The following is a 22063-nucleotide window of genomic DNA, read 5'->3' on the forward strand; positions in this document are numbered from 1 at the left end:
GACCCACCGTTCTCACGCTAAGATTTTTTAAATGTGGTGCGCGGCGGAGAAAATGCGCGCGTCGGACATCATTGCGGCTTAATATCTCTTGTCTCCTTGGGAGTAGGAAGTCTGTTCATGGCTCTTTGGAAAGGGTTGCATCTCCCCTGTAATCGCCTTTAAGCGGCACGCGGATCGGACCCACCGTTCTTACGCTACGATTTTTTAAATGTGGTGCGCGGCGTAGAAAAGACGCGCGTAGGACGTATTTGCGGCTTAATATCTTTGGGCTCCTTGGGAGTAGGAAGTCTGTTCATGCCTCTTTGGAAAGGGCTGCATCTCCCCTGTAATCGCCTTCGAGCGGCACGCGGATCGAACCCACGGTTTTCACGCTATGATTTTTTTAAATGTGGTGCGCGGCGGAGAAAATGCGCGTGTCGGACGTCATTTCGGCTTAATATCTCTTGTCTCCTTGAGAGTAGAAAGTCTTTTCATGGCTCTTTGGAAAGGGTTGCGTCTCCCCTGTAATCGCCTTCGCGCGGCACGCGGATCGGAACCATCGTTATCACGCTACGATTTTTTAATGCCGACAGGGACGGGCCGAAAGCATGGCAGGTGGCGTTCGTTAGGGACAGTCATGGAGGTGATGCGCGCCGAGTTGCAGGCCATTTGGACCTGGCCCGGCCTAGATGTGAGCGTTGAAAGTCAGCGCGTTTGTTTAAACTTTCTCCTCCAATTCGTTGCAATTGTACAAGCGTTTCTCGCTCATCCGACTGGAGCGTAACGCTTTTTCTGTTAATATCTCTGGTCTCCTTGGGAGTAGAAAGTCTGTTCATGGCTCTTTGGAAAGGGCTGCATCTCCCCTGTAATCGCCTTTAAGCGGCACGCGGATCGGACCCACCGTTCTCACGCTACGATTTTTTAAATGTGGTGCGCGGCGCAATAAATGCGCGCGTCGGACGTCATTGCGGCTTAATATCTCTTGTCTCGTTGGGAGTAGGAAGTCTGTTCATGGCTCTTTGGAAAGGGCTGCATCTCCCCTGTAATCGCCTTCGAGCGGCACGCGGATCAAACCCACGGTTTTCACGCTATGATTTTTTAAAATGTGTTGCGCGGCGGAGAAAATGCGCGCGTCGGACGTCATTTCGGCTTAATATCTCTTGTCTCCTTGGGAGTAGAAAGTCTTTTCATGGCTCTTTGGAAAGGGCTGCATTTCCCTTGTAATCGCATTTAAGCGGCACGCAGATCGGACCCACCGTTCTCACGCTAAGATTTTTTAAATGTGGTGCGCGGCGGAGAAAATGCGCGCGTCGGACATCATTGCGGCTTAATATCTCTTGTCTCCTTGGGAGTAGGAAGTCTGTTCATGGCTCTTTGGAAAGGGTTGCATCTCCCCTGTAATCGCCTTTAAGCGGCACGCGGATCGGACCCACCGTTCTTACGCTACGATTTTTTAAATGTGGTGCGCGGCGTAGAAAAGACGCGCGTAGGACGTATTTGCGGCTTAATATCTTTGGGCTCCTTGGGAGTAGGAAGTCTGTTCATGCCTCTTTGGAAAGGGCTGCATCTCCCCTGTAATCGCCTTCGAGCGGCACGTGGATCGAACCCACGGTTTTCACGCTATGATTTTTTTAAATGTGCTGCGCGGCGGAGAAAATGCGCGCGTCGGACGTCATTGCGGCTTAATATCTCTTGTCTCCTTGGGAGTAGAAAGTCTTTTCATGGTTCTTTGGAAAGGGCTGCATCTCCCCTGTAATCGCCTTCGCGCGGCACGCGGATCGGAACCATCCTTATCACGCTACGATTTTTTAATGCCGACAGGGACGGGCCGAAAGCTTGGCAGGTGGCGTTCGTTAGGAAAAGTCATGGACGTGATGCGGACCGAGTTGCAGGCCATTTGGACCTGGCCCGGCCTAGATGTGAGCCTTCAAAGTCAGCGCGTTTGTTTAAACTTTCTCCTCCAATTCGTTGCAATTGTACAAGCGTTTCTCGCTCATCCGACTGGAGCGTAACGCTTTATCTGTTAATATCTCTGGTCTCCTTGGGAGTAAAAAGTCTGTTCATGGCTCTTTGGAAAGGGATGCATCTCCCCTGTAATCGCCTTTAAGCGGCACGCGGATCGGACCCACCGTTCTCACGCTACGATTTTTTAAACGTGGTGCGCGTCGGAGAAAATGCGCGTAATATCTCTTGTCTCCTTGGGAGTAGAAAGTCTGTTCATGGCTCTTTGGAAAGGGCTGTATCTCCCCTGTAATCGCCTTCGAGCGGCACGCGCATCGGAACCATCGTTATCACGCTACGATTTTTTAATGCCGCCAGGGACGGGCCGAAAGCGTGGCAGGTGGCGTTCGTTAGGGACAGTCATGGAGGTGATGCGCACCGAGTTGCACGCCATTTGGAGTTGGCCCGGCCTAGATGTGAGCGTTCAAAGTCAGCGCGTTTGTTTAAACTTTCTCCTCCAATTCGTTGCAATTGTACAAGCGTTTCTCGTTCATCCGACTGGAGCGTAACGCTTTATATGTTAATATTTCTGGTCTCCTTGGGAGTAGAAAGTCCGTTCATGGCTCTTTTGAAAGGGATGCATCTCCCCTGTAATCGCCTTCGAGCGGCACGCGGATCGAACCCACGTTTTTCACGCTACGATTTTTTTTAAATGTGTTAAGCGGCAGAGAAAAGACGCGCGCCGGACGTATTTGCGGCTTAATATCTCTTGTCTCATTGGGTGTAGAAAGTCTGTTCATGGCTCTTTGGAAAGGGCTGCATCTCCCCTGTAATCGCCTTCGAGCGGCACGCGGATCGAACCCACGGTTTTCAAGCTATGATTTTTTTAAATGTGGTGCGCGGCGGAGGAAATGCGCGCGTCGGACGTCATTTCGGCTTAATATCTCTTGTCTCCTTGGGAGTAGAAAGTCTTTTCATGGCTCTTTGGAAAGGGCTGCATCTCCGCTGTAATCGCCTTCGAGCGGCACGCGGATCGAACCCACGGTTTTCACGCTATGATTTTTTTAAATGTGGTGCGCGGCGGAGAAAATGCGCGCGTCGGACGTCATTTCGGCTTAATATCTATTGTCTCCTTGGGAGTAGAAAGTCTTTTCATGGCTCTTTGGAAAGGTTTGCATCTCCCTTGTAATCGCCTTTAAGCGGCACGCGGATTGGACCCACCGTTCTTCCGATACGATTTTTTAAATGTTTTGCGCGGCGTAGAAAAGACGCGCGTAGGACGTATTTGCGGCTTAATATCTTTGGGCTCCTTGGGAGTAGGAAGTCTGTTCATGCCTCTTTGGAAAGGGCTGCATCTCCCCTGTAATCGCCTTCGAGCGGCACGTGGATCGAACCCACGGTTTTCACGCTATGATTTTTTTAAATGTGCTGCGCGGCGGAGAAAATGCGCGCGTCGGACGTCATTGCGGCTTAATATCTCTTGTCTCCTTGGGAGTAGAAAGTCTTTTCATGGTTCTTTGGAAAGGGCTGCATCTCCCCTGTAATCGCCTTCGCGCGGCACGCGGATCGGAACCATCCTTATCACGCTACGATTTTTTAATGCCGACAGGGACGGGCCGAAAGCTTGGCAGGTGGCGTTCGTTAGGAAAAGTCATGGACGTGATGCGGACCGAGTTGCAGGCCATTTGGACCTGGCCCGGCCTAGATGTGAGCCTTCAAAGTCAGCGCGTTTGTTTAAACTTTCTCCTCCAATTCGTTGCAATTGTACAAGCGTTTCTCGCTCATCCGACTGGAGCGTAACGCTTTATCTGTTAATATCTCTGGTCTCCTTGGGAGTAGAAAGTCTGTTCATGGCTCTTTGGAAAGGGATGCATCTCCCCTGTAATCGCCTTTAAGCGGCACGCGGATCGGACCCACCGTTCTCACGCTACGATTTTTTAAACGTGGTGCGCGTCGGAGAAAATGCGCGTAATATCTCTTGTCTCCTTGGGAGTAGAAAGTCTGTTCATGGCTCTTTGGAAAGGGCTGTATCTCCCCTGTAATCGCCTTCGAGCGGCACGCGCATCGGAACCATCGTTATCACGCTACGATTTTTTAATGCCGCCAGGGACGGGCCGAAAGCGTGGCAGGTGGCGTTCGTTAGGGACAGTCATGGAGGTGATGCGCACCGAGTTGCACGCCATTTGGAGTTGGCCCGGCCTAGATGTGAGCGTTCAAAGTCAGCGCGTTTGTTTAAACTTTCTCCTCCAATTCGTTGCAATTGTACAAGCGTTTCTCGTTCATCCGACTGGAGCGTAACGCTTTATATGTTAATATTTCTGGTCTCCTTGGGAGTAGAAAGTCCGTTCATGGCTCTTTTGAAAGGGATGCATCTCCCCTGTAATCGCCTTCGAGCGGCACGCGGATCGAACCCACGTTTTTCACGCTACGATTTTTTTTAAATGTGTTGCGCGGCAGAGAAAAGACGCGCGCCGGACGTATTTGCGGCTTAATATCTCTTGTCTCATTGGGTGTAGAAAGTCTGTTCATGGCTCTTTGGAAAGGGCTGCATCTCCCCTGTAATCGCCTTCGAGCGGCACGCGGATCGAACCCACGGTTTTCAAGCTATGATTTTTTTAAATGTGGTGCGCGGCGGAGGAAATGCGCGCGTCGGACGTCATTTCGGCTTAATATCTCTTGTCTCCTTGGGAGTAGAAAGTCTTTTCATGGCTCTTTGGAAAGGGCTGCATCTCCGCTGTAATCGCCTTCGAGCGGCACGCGGATCGAACCCACGGTTTTCACGCTATGATTTTTTTAAATGTGGTGAGCGGCGGAGAAAATGCGCGCGTCGGACGTCATTTCGGCTTAATATCTATTGTCTCCTTGGGAGTAGAAAGTCTTTTCATGGCTCTTTGGAAAGGTTTGCATCTCCCTTGTAATCGCCTTTAAGCGGCACGCGGATTGGACCCACCGTTCTTCCGATACGATTTTTTAAATGTGGTGCGCGGCGTAGAAAAGACGCGCGTAGGACGTATTTGCGGCTTAATATCTTTGGGCTCCTTGGGAGTAGGAAGTCTGTTCATGCCTCTTTGGAAAGGGCTGCATCTCCCCTGTAATCGCCTTCGAGCTGCACGCGGATCGAACCCACGGTTTTCACGCTATGATTTTTTTAAATGTGGTGCGCGGCGGAGGAAATGCGTGCGTCGGACGTCATTTCGGCTTAATATCTCTTGTCTCCTTGGGAGTAGAAAGTCTTTTCATGGCTCTTTGGAAAGGGTTGCGTCTCCCCTGTAATCGCCTTCGCGCGGCACGCGGATCGGAACCATCGTTATCACGCTACGATTTTTTAATGCCGACAGGGACGGGCCGAAAGCGTGGCAGGTGGCGTTCGTTAGGGACAGTCATGGAGGTGATGCGCGCCGAGTTGCAGGCCATTTGGACCTGGCCCGGCCTAGATGTGAGCGTTCAAAGTCAGCGCGTTTCTTTAAACTTTCTCCTCCAATTCGTTGCAATTGTACAAGCGTTTCTCGCTCATCCGACTGGAGCGTAACGCTTTTTCTGTTAATATCTCTGGTCTCCTTGGGAGTAGAAAGTCTGTTCATGGCTCTTTGGAAAGGGCTGCATCTCCCCTGTAATCGCCTTTAAGCGGCACGCGGATCGGACCCACCGTTCTCACGCTACGATTTTTTAAATGTGGTGCGCGGCGCAATAAATGCGCGCGTCGGACGTCATTGCGGCTTAATATCTCTTGTCTCGTTGGGAGTAGGAAGTCTGTTCATGGCTCTTTGGAAAGGGCTGCATCTCCCCTGTAATCGCCTTCGAGCGGCACGCGGATCAAACCCACGGTTTTCACGCTATGATTTTTTAAAATGTGTTGCGCGGCGGAGAAAATGCGCGCGTCGGACGTCATTTCGGCTTAATATCTCTTGTCTCCTTGGGAGTAGGAAGTCTGTTCATGGCTCTTTGGAAAGGGTTGCATCTCCCCTGTAATCGCCTTTAAGCGGCACGCGGATCGGACCCACCGTTCTTACGCTACGATTTTTTAAATGTGGTGCGCGGCGTAGAAAAGACGCGCGTAGGACGTATTTGCGGCTTAATATCTTTGGGCTCCTTGGGAGTAGGAAGTCTTTTCATGCCTCTTTGGAAAGGGCTGCATCTCCCCTGTAATCGCCTTCGAGCGGCACGCGGATCGAACCCACGGTTTTCACGCTATGATTTTTTTAAATGTGGTGCGCGGCGGAGAAAATGCGCGTGTCGGACGTCATTTCGGCTTAATATCTCTTGTCTCCTTGAGAGTAGAAAGTCTTTTCATGGCTCTTTGGAAAGGGTTGCGTCTCCCCTGTAATCGCCTTTAAGCGGCACGCGGATCGGACCCACCGTTCTTACGCTACGATTTTTTAAATGTGGTGCGCGGCGTAGAAAAGACGCGCGTAGGACGTATTTGCGGCTTAATATCTTTGGGCTCCTTGGGAGTAGAAAGTCTGTTCATGGCTCTTTGGAAAGGGCTGCATCTCCCCTGTAATCGCCTTCGCGCGGCACGCGGATCGGAACCATCGTTATCACGCTACGATTTTTTAATGCCGACAGGGACGGGCCGAAAGCATGGCAGGTGGCGTTCGTTAGGGACAGTCATGGAGGTGATGCGCGCCGAGTTGCAGGCCATTTGGACCTGGCCCGGCCTAGATGTGAGCGTTCAAAGTCAGCGCGTTTGTTTAAACTTTCTCCTCCAATTCGTTGCAATTGTACAAGCGTTTCTCGCTCATCCGACTGGAGCGTAACGCTTTTTCTGTTAATATCTCTGGTCTCCTTGGGAGTAGAAAGTCTGTTCATGGCTCTTTGGAAAGGGCTGCATCTCCCCTGTAATCGCCTTTAAGCGGCACGCGGATCGGACCCACCGTTCTCACGCTACGATTTTTTAAATGTGGTGCGCGGCGCAATAAATGCGCGCGTCGGACGTCATTGCGGCTTAATATCTCTTGTCTCGTTGGGAGTAGGAAGTCTGTTCATGGCTCTTTGGAAAGGGCTGCATCTCCCCTGTAATCGCCTTCGAGCGGCACGCGGATCGAACCCACGGTTTTCACGCTATGATTTTTTTAAATGTGGTGCGCGGCGGAGAAAATGCGCGTGTCGGACGTCATTTCGGCTTAATATCTCTTGTCTCCTTGAGAGTAGAAAGTCTTTTCATGGCTCTTTGGAAAGGGTTGCGTCTCCCCTGTAATCGCCTTCGCGCGGCACGCGGATCGGAACCATCGTTATCACGCTACGATTTTTTAATGCCGACAGGGACGGGCCGAAAGCGTGGCAGGTGGCGTTCGTTAGGGACAGTCATGGAGGTGATGCGCGCCGAGTTGCAGGCCATTTGGACCTGGCCCGGCCTAGATGTGAGCGTTCAAAGTCAGCGCGTTTGTTTAAACTTTCTCCTCCAATTCGTTGCAATTGTACAAGCGTTTCTCGCTCATCCGACTGGAGCGTAACGCTTTTTCTGTTAATATCTCTGGTCTCCTTGGGAGTAGAAAGTCTGTTCATGGCTCTTTGGAAAGGGCTGCATCTCCCCTGTAATCGCCTTTAAGCGGCACGCGGATCGGACCCACCGTTCTCACGCTACGATTTTTTAAATGTGGTGCGCGGCGCAATAAATGCGCGCGTCGGACGTCATTGCGGCTTAATATCTCTTGTCTCGTTGGGAGTAGGAAGTCTGTTCATGGCTCTTTGGAAAGGGCTGCATGTCCCCTGTAATCGCCTTCGAGCGGCACGCGGATCAAACCCACGGTTTTCACGCTATGATTTTTTAAAATGTGTTGCGCGGCGGAGAAAATGCGCGCGTCGGACGTCATTTCGGCTTAATATCTCTTGTCTCCTTGGGAGTAGGAAGTCTGTTCATGGCTCTTTGGAAAGGGTTGCATCTCCCCTGTAATCGCCTTTAAGCGGCACGCGGATCGGACCCACCGTTCTTACGCTACGATTTTTTAAATGTGGTGCGCGGCGTAGAAAAGACGCGCGTAGGACGTATTTGCGGCTTAATATCTTTGGGCTCCTTGGGAGTAGGAAGTCTTTTCATGCCTCTTTGGAAAGGGCTGCATCTCCCCTGTAATCGCCTTCGAGCGGCACGCGGATCGAAACCACGGTTTTCACGCTATGATTTTTTTAAATGTGGTGCGCGGCGGAGAAAATGCGCGTGTCGGACGTCATTTCGGCTTAATATCTCTTGTCTCCTTGAGAGTAGAAAGTCTTTTCATGGCTCTTTGGAAAGGGTTGCGTCTCCCCTGTAATCGCCTTCGCGCGGCACGCGGATCGGAACCATCGTTATCACGCTACGATTTTTTAATGCCGACAGGGACGGGCCGAAAGCGTGGCAGGTGGCGTTCGTTAGGGACAGTCATGGAGGTGATGCGCGCCGAGTTGCAGGCCATTTGGACCTGGCCCGGCCTAGATGTGAGCGTTCAAAGTCAGCGCGTTTGTTTAAACTTTCTCCTCCAATTCGTTGCAATTGTACAAGCGTTTCTCGCTCATCCGACTGGAGCGTAACGCTTTTTCTGTTAATATCTCTGGTCTCCTTGGGAGTAGAAAGTCTGTTCATGGCTCTTTGGAAAGGGCTGCATCTCCCCTGTAATCGCCTTTAAGCGGCACGCGGATCGGACCCACCGTTCTCACGCTACGATTTTTTAAATGTGGTGCGCGGCGCAATAAATGCGCGCGTCGGACGTCATTGCGGCTTAATATCTCTTGTCTCGTTGGGAGTAGGAAGTCTGTTCATGGCTCTTTGGAAAGGGCTGCATCTCCCCTGTAATCGCCTTCCAGCGGCACGCGGATCAAACCCACGGTTTTCACGCTATGATTTTTTAAAATGTGTTGCGCGGCGGAGAAAATGCGCGCGTCGGACGTCATTTCGGCTTAATATCTCTTGTCTCCTTGAGAGTAGAAAGTCTTTTCATGGCTCTTTGGAAAGGGCTGCATTTCCCTTGTAATCGCCTTTAAGCGGCACGCGGATCGGACCCACCGTTCTCACGCTAAGATTTTTTAAATGTGGTGCGCGGCGGAGAAAATGCGCGCGTCGGACATCATTGCGGCTTAATATCTCTTGTCTCCTTGGGAGTAGGAAGTCTGTTCATGGCTCTTTGGAAAGGGTTGCATCTCCCCTGTAATCGCCTTTAAGCGGCACGCGGATCGGACCCACCATTCTTACGCTACGATTTTTTAAATGTGGTGCGCGGCGTAGAAAAGACGCGCGTAGGACGTATTTGCGGCTTAATATCTTTGGGCTCCTTGGGAGTAGGAAGTCTGTTCATGCCTCTTTGGAAAGGGCTGCATCTCCCCTGTAATCGCCTTCGAGCGGCACGCGGATCGAACCCACGGTTTTCACGCTATGATTTTTTTAAATGTGGTGCGCGGCGGAGAAAATGCGCGTGTCGGACGTCATTTCGGCTTAATATCTCTTGTCTCCTTGAGAGTAGAAAGTCTTTTCATGGCTCTTTGGAAAGGGTTGCGTCTCCCCTGTAATCGCCTTCGCGCGGCACGCGGATCGGAACCATCGTTATCACGCTACGATTTTTTAATGCCGACAGGGACGGGCCGAAAGCGTGGCAGGTGGCGTTCGTTAGGGACAGTCATGGAGGTGATGCGCGCCGAGTTGCAGGCCATTTGGACCTGGCCCGGCCTAGATGTGAGCGTTCAAAGTCAGCGCGTTTGTTTAAACTTTCTCCTCCAATTCGTTGCAATTGTACAAGCGTTTCTCGCTCATCCGACTGGAGCGTAACGCTTTTTCTGTTAATATCTCTGGTCTCCTTGGGAGTAGAAAGTCTGTTCATGGCTCTTTGGAAAGGGCTGCATCTCCCCTGTAATCGCCTTTAAGCGGCACGCGGATCGGACCCACCGTTCTCACGCTACGATTTTTTAAATGTGGTGCGCGGCGCAATAAATGCGCGCGTCGGACGTCATTGCGGCTTAATATCTCTTGTCTCGTTGGGAGTAGGAAGTCTGTTCATGGCTCTTTGGAAAGGGCTGCATCTCCCCTGTAATCGCCTTCGAGCGGCACGCGGATCAAACCCACGGTTTTCACGCTATGATTTTTTAAAATGTGTTGCGCGGCGGAGAAAATGCGCGCGTCGGACGTCATTTCGGCTTAATATCTCTTGTCTCCTTGGGAGTAGGAAGTCTGTTCATGGCTCTTTGGAAAGGGTTGCATCTCCCCTGTAATCGCCTTTAAGCGGCACGCGGATCGGACCCACCGTTCTTACGCTACGATTTTTTAAATGTGGTGCGCGGCGTAGAAAAGACGCGCGTAGGACGTATTTGCGGCTTAATATCTTTGGGCTCCTTGGGAGTAGAAAGTCTATTCATGGCTCTTTGGAAAGGGCTGCATCTCCTCTGTAATCGCCTTCGCGCGGCACGCGGATCGGAACCATCGTTATCACGCTACGATTTTTTAATGCCGACAGGGACGGGCCGAAAGCATGGCAGGTGGCGTTCGTTAGGGACAGTCATGGAGGTGATGCGCGCCGAGTTGCAGGCCATTTGGACCTGGCCCGGCCTAGATGTGAGCGTTCAAAGTCAGCGCGTTTGTTTAAACTTTCTCCTCCAATTCGTTGCAATTGTACAAGCGTTTCTCGCTCATCCGACTGGAGCGTAACGCTTTTTCTGTTAATATCTCTGGTCTCCTTGGGAGTAGAAAGTCTGTTCATGGCTCTTTGGAAAGGGCTGCATCTCCCCTGTAATCGCCTTTAAGCGGCACGCGGATCGGACCCACCGTTCTCACGCTACGATTTTTTAAATGTGGTGCGCGGCGCAATAAATGCGCGCGTCGGACGTCATTGCGGCTTAATATCTCTTGTCTCGTTGGGAGTAGGAAGTCTGTTCATGGCTCTTTGGAAAGGGCTGCATCTCCCCTGTAATCGCCTTCGAGCGGCACGCGGATCAAACCCACGGTTTTCACGCTATGATTTTTTTAAATGTGTTGCGCGGCGGAGAAAAGACGCGCGCCGGACGTATTTGCGGCTTAATATCTCTTGTCTCATTGGGTGTAGAAAGTCTGTTCATGGCTCTTTGGAAAGGGCTGCATCTCCCCTGTAATCGCCTTCGAGCGGCACGCGGATCGAACCCACGGTTTTCACGCTATGATTTTTTTAAATGTGGTGCGCGGCGGAGGAAATGCGCGCTTCGGACGTCATTTCGGCTTAATATCTCTTGTCTCCTTGGGAGTAGAAAGTCTTTTCATGGCTCTTTGGAAAGGGCTGCATCTCCGCTGTAATCGCCTTCGAGCGGCACGCGGATCGGAACCATCGTTATCACGCTACGATTTTTTAATGCCGCCAGGGACGGGCCGAAAGCGTGGCCGGTGGCGTTCGTTAGGGACAGTCATGGAGGTGATGCGCACCGAGCTGCAGGCCGTTTGGACCTGGCCCAGCCTAGATGTGAGTATTCAAATCAGCACGTTTGTTTCAAAGTTCTCCACCAATTCGTTGTAATTGCGTGTGTGTGCGTGAACACCAGGTTTGTGGAGGAGTTCGTCCCTGGACGGTACAAGGGGAGACAGTGTGTGGCCTGGCTGCGTGAGGTTGCAGTTTGCTGGGCATGAGAGATTGGCATGTGGTGCCCTGGAGGTGTGGTTGTTCCAGGACGGGCAAGGTGGCGTAGTGTGGCTGGGTGACGGTGCGCTTCACTGGCGATGTGGTTGTGAGTTGCAGGCCCATTCGTTTGAATGACAGAAAGGATCTGATTTGTTTCCAGGTTTAAACGTACTTTGCAGGGTATGACTGTGACCTCTTGGGCCAGGAAGTCTGTTTCTAGTTTTATTTAAACGGTCAAACTGCGTGAAGTGTGCCCAGGCCCAGAGCTACTTTGCTGGGCATGACTGTGTTACCTCTTGGGCCTGGAAGTCTGGTTGTAGTATGATTTTAAAGGGTCAAATGGTCTCCATTGTGTGTCCAGGTTTAAGGCTACTTTGCTGGGCATGTGATTTGGACCCATTGGGTACGGAAGCCTTTCCGTCACGTGCTCGTTTTCCACGCCTTCAGCGCAGGTAGCCTGCGAATTTAAAACCGACGTGTATTTTATTCTTTTCCCCTTTTATCCCTTCATATCTCTCCGCTACCTTGGAGAAGAGAGACGCACGCGGGTAAATAAAATGTAAATATCTGTAAATATCTGTATAACATGTAAATAAAAGGAAGAAGTGGTTGTGTAGTGTAGTCGTTTGATTATGAGTAATCTCATAATAATTTTATCCACAAATTCTTATACATTTATGCATGTTTATCTCTCTCTTTGTGTGTGTGTGTGTGTGTGTGTGTGTGTGTGTGTGTGTGTGTGTGTGTGTGTGGTTCTGTGTCACTAGTGGGGTCTGTGGCCCGATTGGAGTGTTTGCGGTTTGAGAAGGAGGAGTTGGATAACAGTTTGTTGGAGCAGCTGAACGAGTTGAGGTTGCAGAAGCAGAAGGAGCTGCAGGTTCTTCAGGAGATGCTGAAACACAAGCAGCAGGAGGAGACAGAGCTCCTGCAGAAACAGCAGGAGGAGGAGGAGCATAACAGGTCCATCAAGAGTAAGTACTATGGAAATGCTATAATACTTACATAACTAATAATGAATGTTAGCCTTTAGGCTCCAATAAAAGTGATACTAATATATGTATAGTACTATATATATTATATTTTATATATTCAGTAGTAATTATGTAGTATATACAATCTGTGTTATATCCAGCAGTAATGATACTTGCTCTGGAAGATATGAAAATGGCCTGTGAACAGGAGAAGAAATCTCTGGAGGAAGAACTTGAGAAGCTCAGACTGTCACTGCAGGTAGAGATCCCTTATAGTGTCAGTACACATCCACCAGTACCTCCACCTTTCACTTATAACGTCAGTACACATTCAGTACACATTCCCACCTTTCCATTGTACTGGCTGTAGTGATGATTCGTGTGTGTGTTATACCAGCCCATAGAGGAGGACATTATGAGTCTGAAAGTGGCGCTGGAGATGAAGAACCAGGAGATCAAAGATCAGCACGATCTTTTGGTCAAACTATATACTCTGTATGTATACTATATACTCTGTATGTAGTACCTGGTTTAACACTATATCCTCTGTATATATACACTATATACTGTTTATGTAGTACCTGGTTTAACACTATACCCTCAGCTTACTCTAGTGTGCAGATGTGAAGAAATTAAACAGAATGTGTATCTGTGTATATGTGCGCACCTGTATGCGTCTGGTTGTAGTATTATTTAAAGGGTCAAACTGCGTGAAGTGTGCACAGGCCCAGAGCTACTTTGATGGGCATGATTCTGTGACCTCTTGGGCCTTGAAATGTGGTGCTTTGAATGATTTAAAGAGTGAAACGGTCTGAAGTGTGCCCACGTTTAAAGCAACCTTGCTGGGCATGACTGTGTGACCTCTTGGGCCAGGAAGTCTGTTTCTAGTTTTATTTAAACGGTCAAACTGCTTGAAGTGTGCCCAGGCCCAGAGCTACTTTGCTGGGCATGAATGTGTGACCTCTTGGGCCTGGAAGTCTGGTTGTAGTATGATTTTAAAGGGTCAAATGGTCTCCATTGTGTGTCCAGGTTTAAGGCTACTTTGCTGGGCATGTGATTTGGACCCATCGGGTACGGAAGCCTTTCCGTCACGTGCTCGTTTTCCACGCCTTCAGCGCAGGTAGCCTGCGAATTTAAAACCGACGTGCATTTTATTCTTTTCCCCTTTTATCCCTTCATATCTCTCCGCTACCTTGGAGAAGAGAGATGCACGCGGGTAAATAAAATGTAAATATCTCTAAATATCTGTATAATATGTAAATAAAAGGAAGAAGTGGTTGTGTAGTGTAGTCGTTTCATTATAAATAATCTCATAATAATTTTATCCACAAATTCTTATACATTTATACATGTTTATCTCTCTGTGTGTGTGTGTGTGTGTGTGTCTGTGTGTGTGTGTGTGTGTGTGTGTGTGTGTGGGGTTCTGTGTCACTAGTGGGGCCTGTGGCCCGATTGGAGTGTTTGCGGTGTGAGAAGGAGGAGTTGGAGAACAGTTTGTTTGAGCAGCTGAAGGAGTTGAGGTTGCAGAAGCAGAAGGAGCTGCAGGTTCTTCAGGAGATGCTGAAACACAAGCAGCAGGAGGAGACAGAGCTCCTGCAGAAACAGCAGGAGGAGGAGGAGCATAACAGGTCCATCAAGAGTAAGTACTATGGAAATGCAATAATACTAACATAACTAATAATGAATGTTAGCCTTTAGGCTCCAATAAAAGTGACACTAATATATGTATAGGACTATATATATTATATTTTATATATTCAGCAGTAATTATGTAGTATATACAATCTGTGTTATATCCAGCAGTAATGATACTTGCTCTGGCAGATATGAAAATGGCCTGTGAACAGGAGAAGAAATCTCTGGAGGAAGAACTTGAGAAGCTCAAACTGTCACTGCAGGTAGAGATCCCTTATAGTATCAGTACACATCCACCAGTACCACCACCTCTCACTTATAACGTCAGTACACATTCAGTACACATTCCCACCTTTCCATTGTACTGGCTGTAGTGATGATTCGTGTCTGTGTTATACCAGCCCATAGAGGAGGACATTATGAGTCTGAAAGTGGCGCTGGAGATGAAGAACCAGGAGATCAAAGATCAGCACGATCTTTTGGTCAAACTATATACTCTGTATGTATACTATATCGAACCCACGGTTTTCACGCTACGATTTTTTTAAATGTGGTGAGCTGCTGAGAAAAGACGCGCGCCGGACGTATTTGCGGCTTAATATCTCTTGTCTCATTGGGAGTAGAAAGTCTGTTCATGGCTCTTTGGAAAGGGCTGCATCTCCCCTCTAATCGCCTTCGAGCTTCAAGCGGATTGGACCCACGGTTATCACGCTACGATTTTTTAAAGCCGCCAGGTACGGGCCGAAAGCGTGGCAGGTGGCGTTCGTTAGGGACAGTCATGGAGGTGATGCGCACCGAGTTGCACGCCATTTGGACTTGGCCAGACCTAGATGTGAGTGTTCAAAGTCAGCGCGTTTGTTTAAACTTTCTCCTCCATTTCGTTGCAACTGCTCAAGCGTTTCTCGCTCATCCGACTGGAGCGTAACGCTTTATTTGTTAATATCTCTTGTCTCCTTGGGAGTAGAAAGTCTTTTCATGGCTCTTTGGAAAGGGTTGCATCTCCCCTGTAATCGCCTTTAAGCGGCACGCGGATCGGACCCACGGTTTTCACGCTATGATTTTTTTAAATGTGGTGCGCGGCGGAGAAAATGCGCGTGTCGGACGTCATTTCGGCTTAATATCTCTTGTCTCCTTGAGAGTAGGAAGTCTGTTCATGGCTCTTTGGAAAGGGCTGCATCTCCCCTGTAATCGCCTTCGCGCGGCACGCGGATCGGAACCATCGTTATCACGCTACGATTTTTTAATGCCTCTAGGGACGGGCCGAAAGCGTGGCAGGTGTCGTTCGTTAGGGACAGTCATGGAGGTGATGCGCACCGAGTTGCAGGCCATTTGGACCTGGACCGGCCTAGATGTGAGCGTTCAAATTCAGCGCGTTTGTTTAAACTTTCTCCTCCAATTCGTTGCAATTGTACAAGCGTTTCTCGCTCATCCGACTGGAGCGTAACGCTTTATATGTTAATATTTCTGGTCTCCTTGGGAGTAGAAAGTCTGTTCATGGCTCTTTTGAAAGGGTTGCATCTCCCCTGTAATCGCCTTCGAGCGGCACGCGGATCGAACCCACGGTTTTCACGCTACGATTTTTTTTAAATGTGTTGCGCGGCGGAGAAAAGACGCGCGCCGGACGTATTTGCGGCTTAATATCTCTTGTCTCATTGGGAGTAGAAAGTCTGTTCATGGCTCTTTGGAAAGGGCTGCATCTCCCCTGTAATCGCCTTCGAGAGGCACGCGGATCGAACCCACGGTTTTCACGCTATGATTTTTTTAAATTTGGTGCGCGGCGGAGAAAATGCGCGCGTCGGACGTCATTGCGGCTTAATATCTCTTGTCTCCTTGGGAGTAGGAAGTCTGTTCATGCCTCTTTGGAAAGGGCTGCATCTCCCCTGTAATCGCCTTCGAGCGGCACGCGGATCGAACCCACGGTTTTCACGCTATGATTTTTTTAAATGTGGTGCGCGGCGGAGAAAATGCGCGTGTCGGACGTCATTTCGGCTTAATATCTCTTGTCTCCTTGAGAGTAGAAAGTCTTTTCATGGCTCTTTGGAAAGGGTTGCGTCTCCCCTGTAATCGCCTTCGCGCGGCACGCGGATCGGAACCATCGTTATCACGCTACGATTTTTTAATGCCGACAGGGACGGGCCGAAAGCGTGGCAGGTGGCGTTCGTTAGGGACAGTCATGGAGGTGATGCGCGCCGAGTTGCAGGCCATTTGGACCTGGCCCGGCCTAGATGTGAGCGTTCAAAGTCAGCGCGTTTCTTTAAACTTTCTCCTCCAATTCGTTGCAATTGTACAAGCGTTTCTCGCTCATCCGACTGGAGCGTAACGCTTTTTCTGTTAATATCTCTGGTCTCCTTGGGAGTAGAAAGTCTGTTTATGGCTCTTTGGAAAGGGCTGCATCTCCCCTGTAATCGCCTTTAAGCGGCACGCGGATCGGACCCACCGTTCTCACGCTACGATTTTTTAAATGTGGTGCGCGGCGCAATAAATGCGCGCGTCGGACGTCATTGCGGCTTAATATCTCTTGTCTCGTTGGGAGTAGGAAGTCTGTTCATGGCTCTTTGGAAAGGGCTGCATCTCCCCTGTAATCGCCTTCGAGCGGCACGCGGATCAAACCCACGGTTTTCACGCTATGATTTTTTAAAATGTGTTGCGCGGCGGAGAAAATGCGCGCGTCGGACGTCATTTCGGCTTAATATCTCTTGTCTCCTTGGGAGTAGAAAGTCTTTTCATGGCTCTTTGGAAAGGGCTGCATTTCCCTTGTAATCGCATTTAAGCGGCACGCAGATCGGACCCACCGTTCTCACGCTAAGATTTTTTAAATGTGGTGCGCGGCGGAGAAAATGCGCGCGTCGGACATCATTGCGGCTTAATATCTCTTGTCTCCTTGGGAGTAGGAAGTCTGTTCATGGCTCTTTGGAAAGGGTTGCATCTCCCCTGTAATCGCCTTTAAGCAGCACGCGGATCGGACCCACCGTTCTTACGCTACGATTTTTTAAATGTGGTGCGCGGCGTAGAAAAGACGCGCGTAGGACGTATTTGCGGCTTAATATCTTTGGGCTCCTTGGGAGTAGGAAGTCTGTTCATGCCTCTTTGGAAAGGGCTGCATCTCCCCTGTAATCGCCTTCGAGCGGCACGCGGATCGAACCCACGGTTTTCACGCTATGATTTTTTTAAATGTGGTGCGCGGCGGAGAAAATGCGCGTGTCGGACGTCATTTCGGCTTAATATCTCTTGTCTCCTTGAGAGTAGAAAGTCTTTTCATGGCTCTTTGGAAAGGGTTGCGTCTCCCCTGTAATCGCCTTCGCGCGGCACGCGGATCGGAACCATCGTTATCACGCTACGATTTTTTAATGCCGACAGGGACGGGCCGAAAGCGTGGCAGGTGGCGTTCGTTAGGGACAGTCATGGAGGTGATGCGCGCCGAGTTGCAGGCCATTTGGACCTGGCCCGGCCTAGATGTGAGCGTTCAAAGTCAGCGCGTTTGTTTAAACTTTCTCCTCCAATTCGTTGCAATTGTACAAGCGTTTCTCGCTCATCCGACTGGAGCGTAACGCTTTTTCTGTTAATATCTCTGGTCTCCTTGGGAGTAGAAAGTCTGTTCATGGCTCTTTGGAAAGGGCTGCATCTCCCCTGTAATCGCCTTTAAGCGGCACGCGGATCGGACCCACCGTTCTCACGCTACGATTTTTTAAATGTGGTGCGCGGCGCAATAAATGCGCGCGTCGGACGTCATTGCGGCTTAATATCTCTTGTCTCGTTGGGAGTAGGAAGTCTGTTCATGGCTCTTTGGAAAGGGCTGCATCTCCCCTGTAATCGCCTTCGAGCGGCACGCGGATCAAACCCACGGTTTTCACGCTATGATTTTTTAAAATGTGTTGCGCGGCGGAGAAAATGCGCGCGTCGGACGTCATTTCGGCTTAATATCTCTTGTCTCCTTGGGAGTAGGAAGTCTGTTCATGGCTCTTTGGAAAGGGTTGCATCTCCCCTGTAATCGCCTTTAAGCGGCACGCGGATCGGACCCACCGTTCTTACGCTACGATTTTTTAAATGTGGTGCGCGGCGTAGAAAAGACGCGCGTAGGACGTATTTGCGGCTTAATATCTTTGGGCTCCTTGGGAGTAGGAAGTCTTTTCATGCCTCTTTGGAAAGGGCTGCATCTCCCCTGTAATCGCCTTCGAGCGGCACGCGGATCGAACCCACGGTTTTCACGCTATGATTTTTTTAAATGTGGTGCGCGGCGGAGAAAATGCGCGTGTCGGACGTCATTTCGGCTTAATATCTCTTGTCTCCTTGAGAGTAGAAAGTCTTTTCATGGCTCTTTGGAAAGGGTTGCGTCTCCCCTGTAATCGCCTTTAAGCGGCACGCGGATCGGACCCACCGTTCTTACGCTACGATTTTTTAAATGTGGTGCGCGGCGTAGAAAAGACGCGCGTAGGACGTATTTGCGGCTTAATATCTTTGGGCTCCTTGGGAGTAGAAAGTCTGTTCATGGCTCTTTGGAAAGGGCTGCATCTCCCCTGTAATCGCCTTCGCGCGGCACGCGGATCGGAACCATCGTTATCACGCTACGATTTTTTAATGCCGACAGGGACGGCCGAAAGCATGGCAGGTGGCGTTCGTTAGGGACAGTCATGGAGGTGATGCGCGCCGAGTTGCAGGCCATTTGGACCTGGCCCGGCCTAGATGTGAGCGTTCAAAGTCAGCGCGTTTGTTTAAACTTTCTCCTCCAATTCGTTGCAATTGTACAAGCGTTTCTCGCTCATCCGACTGGAGCGTAACGCTTTTTCTGTTAATATCTCTGGTCTCCTTGGGAGTAGAAAGTCTGTTTATGGCTCTTTGGAAAGGGCTGCATCTCCCCTGTAATCGCCTTTAAGCGGCACGCGGATCGGACCCACCGTTCTCACGCTACGATTTTTTAAATGTGGTGCGCGGCGCAATAAATGCGCGCGTCGGACGTCATTGCGGCTTAATATCTCTTGTCTCGTTGGGAGTAGGAAGTCTGTTCATGGCTCTTTGGAAAGGGCTGCATCTCCCCTGTAATCGCCTTCGAGCGGCACGCGGATCAAACCCACGGTTTTCACGCTATGATTTTTTTAAATGTGGTGCGCGGCGGAGAAAATGCGCGTGTCGGACGTCATTTCGGCTTAATATCTCTTGTCTCCTTGAGAGTAGAAAGTCTTTTCATGGCTCTTTGGAAAGGGTTGCGTCTCCCCTGTAATCGCCTTCGCGCGGCACGCGGATCGGAACCATCGTTATCACGCTACGATTTTTTAATGCCGACAGGGACGGGCCGAAAGCGTGGCAGGTGGCGTTCGTTAGGGACAGTCATGGAGGTGATGCGCGCCGAGTTGCAGGCCATTTGGACCTGGCCCGGCCTAGATGTGAGCGTTCAAAGTCAGCGCGTTTGTTTAAACTTTCTCCTCCAATTCGTTGCAATTGTACAAGCGTTTCTCGCTCATCCGACTGGAGCGTAACGCTTTTTCTGTTAATATCTCTGGTCTCCTTGGGAGTAGAAAGTCTGTTTATGGCTCTTTGGAAAGGGCTGCATCTCCCCTGTAATCGCCTTTAAGCGGCACGCGGATCGGACCCACCGTTCTCACGCTACGATTTTTTAAATGTGGTGCGCGGCGCAATAAATGCGCGCGTCGGACGTCATTGCGGCTTAATATCTCTTGTCTCGTTGGGAGTAGGAAGTCTGTTCCTGGCTCTTTGGAAAGGGCTGCATCTCCCCTGTAATCGCATTTAAGCGGCACGCAGATCGGACCCACCGTTCTCACGCTAAGATTTTTTAAATGTGGTGCGCGGCGGAGAAAATGCGCGCGTCGGACATCATTGCGGCTTAATATCTCTTGTCTCCTTGGGAGTAGGAAGTCTGTTCATGGCTCTTTGGAAAGGGTTGCATCTCCCCTGTAATCGCCTTTAAGCGGCACGCGGATCGGACCCACCGTTCTTACGCTACGATTTTTTAAATGTGGTGCGCGGCGTAGAAAAGACGCGCGTAGGACGTATTTGCGGCTTAATATCTTTGGGCTCCTTGGGAGTAGGAAGTCTGTTCATGCCTCTTTGGAAAGGGCTGCATCTCCCCTGTAATCGCCTTCGAGCGGCACGCGGATCGAACCCACGGTTTTCACGCTATGATTTTTTTAAATGTGGTGCGCGGCGGAGAAAATGCGCGTGTCGGACGTCATTTCGGCTTAATATCTCTTGTCTCCTTGAGAGTAGAAAGTCTTTTCATGGCTCTTTGGAAAGGGTTGCGTCTCCCCTGTAATCGCCTTCGCGCGGCACGCGGATCGGAACCATCGTTATCACGCTACGATTTTTTAATGCCGACAGGGACGGGCCGAAAGCGTGGCAGGTGGCGTTCGTTAGGGACAGTCATGGAGGTGATGCGCGCCGAGTTGCAGGCCATTTGGACCTGGCCCGGCCTAGATGTGAGCGTTCAAAGTCAGCGCGTTTGTTTAAACTTTCTCCTCCAATTCGTTGCAATTGTACAAGCGTTTCTCGATCATCCGACTGGAGCGTAACGCTTTTTCTGTTAATATCTCTGGTCTCCTTGGGAGTAGAAAGTCTGTTCATGGCTCTTTGGAAAGGGCTGCATCTCCCCTGTAATCGCCTTTAAGCGGCACGCGGATCGGACCCACCGTTCTCACGCTACGATTTTTTAAATGTGGTGCGCGGCGCAATAAATGCGCGCGTCGGACGTCATTGCGGCTTAATATCTCTTGTCTCGTTGGGAGTAGGAAGTCTGTTCATGGCTCTTTGGAAAGGGCTGCATCTCCCCTGTAATCGCCTTCGAGCGGCACGCGGATCAAACCCACGGTTTTCACGCTATGATTTTTTAAAATGTGTTGCGCGGCGGAGAAAATGCGCGCGTCGGACGTCATTTCGGCTTAATATCTCTTGTCTCCTTGGGAGTAGGAAGTCTGTTCATGGCTCTTTGGAAAGGGTTGCATCTCCCCTGTAATCGCCTTTAAGCGGCACGCGGATCGGACCCACCGTTCTTACGCTACGATTTTTTAAATGTGGTGCGCGGCGTAGAAAAGACGCGCGTAGGACGTATTTGCGGCTTAATATCTGTGGGCTACTTGGGAGTAGGAAGTCTTTTCATGCCTCTTTGGAAAGGGCTGCATCTCCCCTGTAATCGCCTTCGAGCGGCACGCGGATCGAAACCACGGTTTTCACGCTATGATTTTTTTAAATGTGGTGCGCGGCGGAGAAAATGCGCGTGTCGGACGTCATTTCGGCTTAATATCTCTTGTCTCCTTGAGAGTAGAAAGTCTTTTCATGGCTCTTTGGAAAGGGTTGCGTCTCCCCTGTAATCGCCTTTAAGCGGCACGCGGATCGTACCCACCGTTCTTACGCTACGATTTTTTAAATGTGGTGCGCGGCGTAGAAAAGACTCGCGTAGGACGTATTTGCGGCTTAATATCTTTGGGCTCCTTGGGAGTAGAAAGTCTGTTCATGGCTCTTTGGAAAGGGCTGCATCTCCCCTGTAATCGCCTTCGCGCGGCACGCGGATCGGAACCATCGTTATCACGCTACGATTTTTTAATGCCGACAGGGACGGGCCGAAAGCGTGGCAGGTGGCGTTCGTTAGGGACAGTCATGGAGGTGATGCGCGCCGAGTTGCAGGCCATTTGGACCTGGCCCGGCCTAGATGTGAGCGTTCAAAGTCAGCGCGTTTGTTTAAACTTTCTCCTCCAATTCGTTGCAATTGTACAAGCGTTTCTCGCTCATCCGACTGGAGCGTAACGCTTTTTCTGTTAATATCTCTGGTCTCCTTGGGAGTAGAAAGTCTGTTCATGGCTCTTTGGAAAGGGCTGCATCTCCCCTGTAATCGCCTTTAAGCGGCACGCGGATCGGACCCACCGTTCTCACGCTACGATTTTTTAAATGTGGTGCGCGGCGCAATAAATGCGCGCGTCGGACGTCATTGCGGCTTAATATCTCTTGTCTCGTTGGGAGTAGGAAGTCTGTTCATGGCTCTTTGGAAAGGGC

This window comes from Electrophorus electricus, chromosome 9 (assembly GCF_041902795.1).
Source record: "Electrophorus electricus isolate QZ-2024a chromosome 9, ASM4190279v1, whole genome shotgun sequence".
NCBI lineage: Eukaryota > Metazoa > Chordata > Actinopteri > Gymnotiformes > Gymnotidae > Electrophorus > Electrophorus electricus.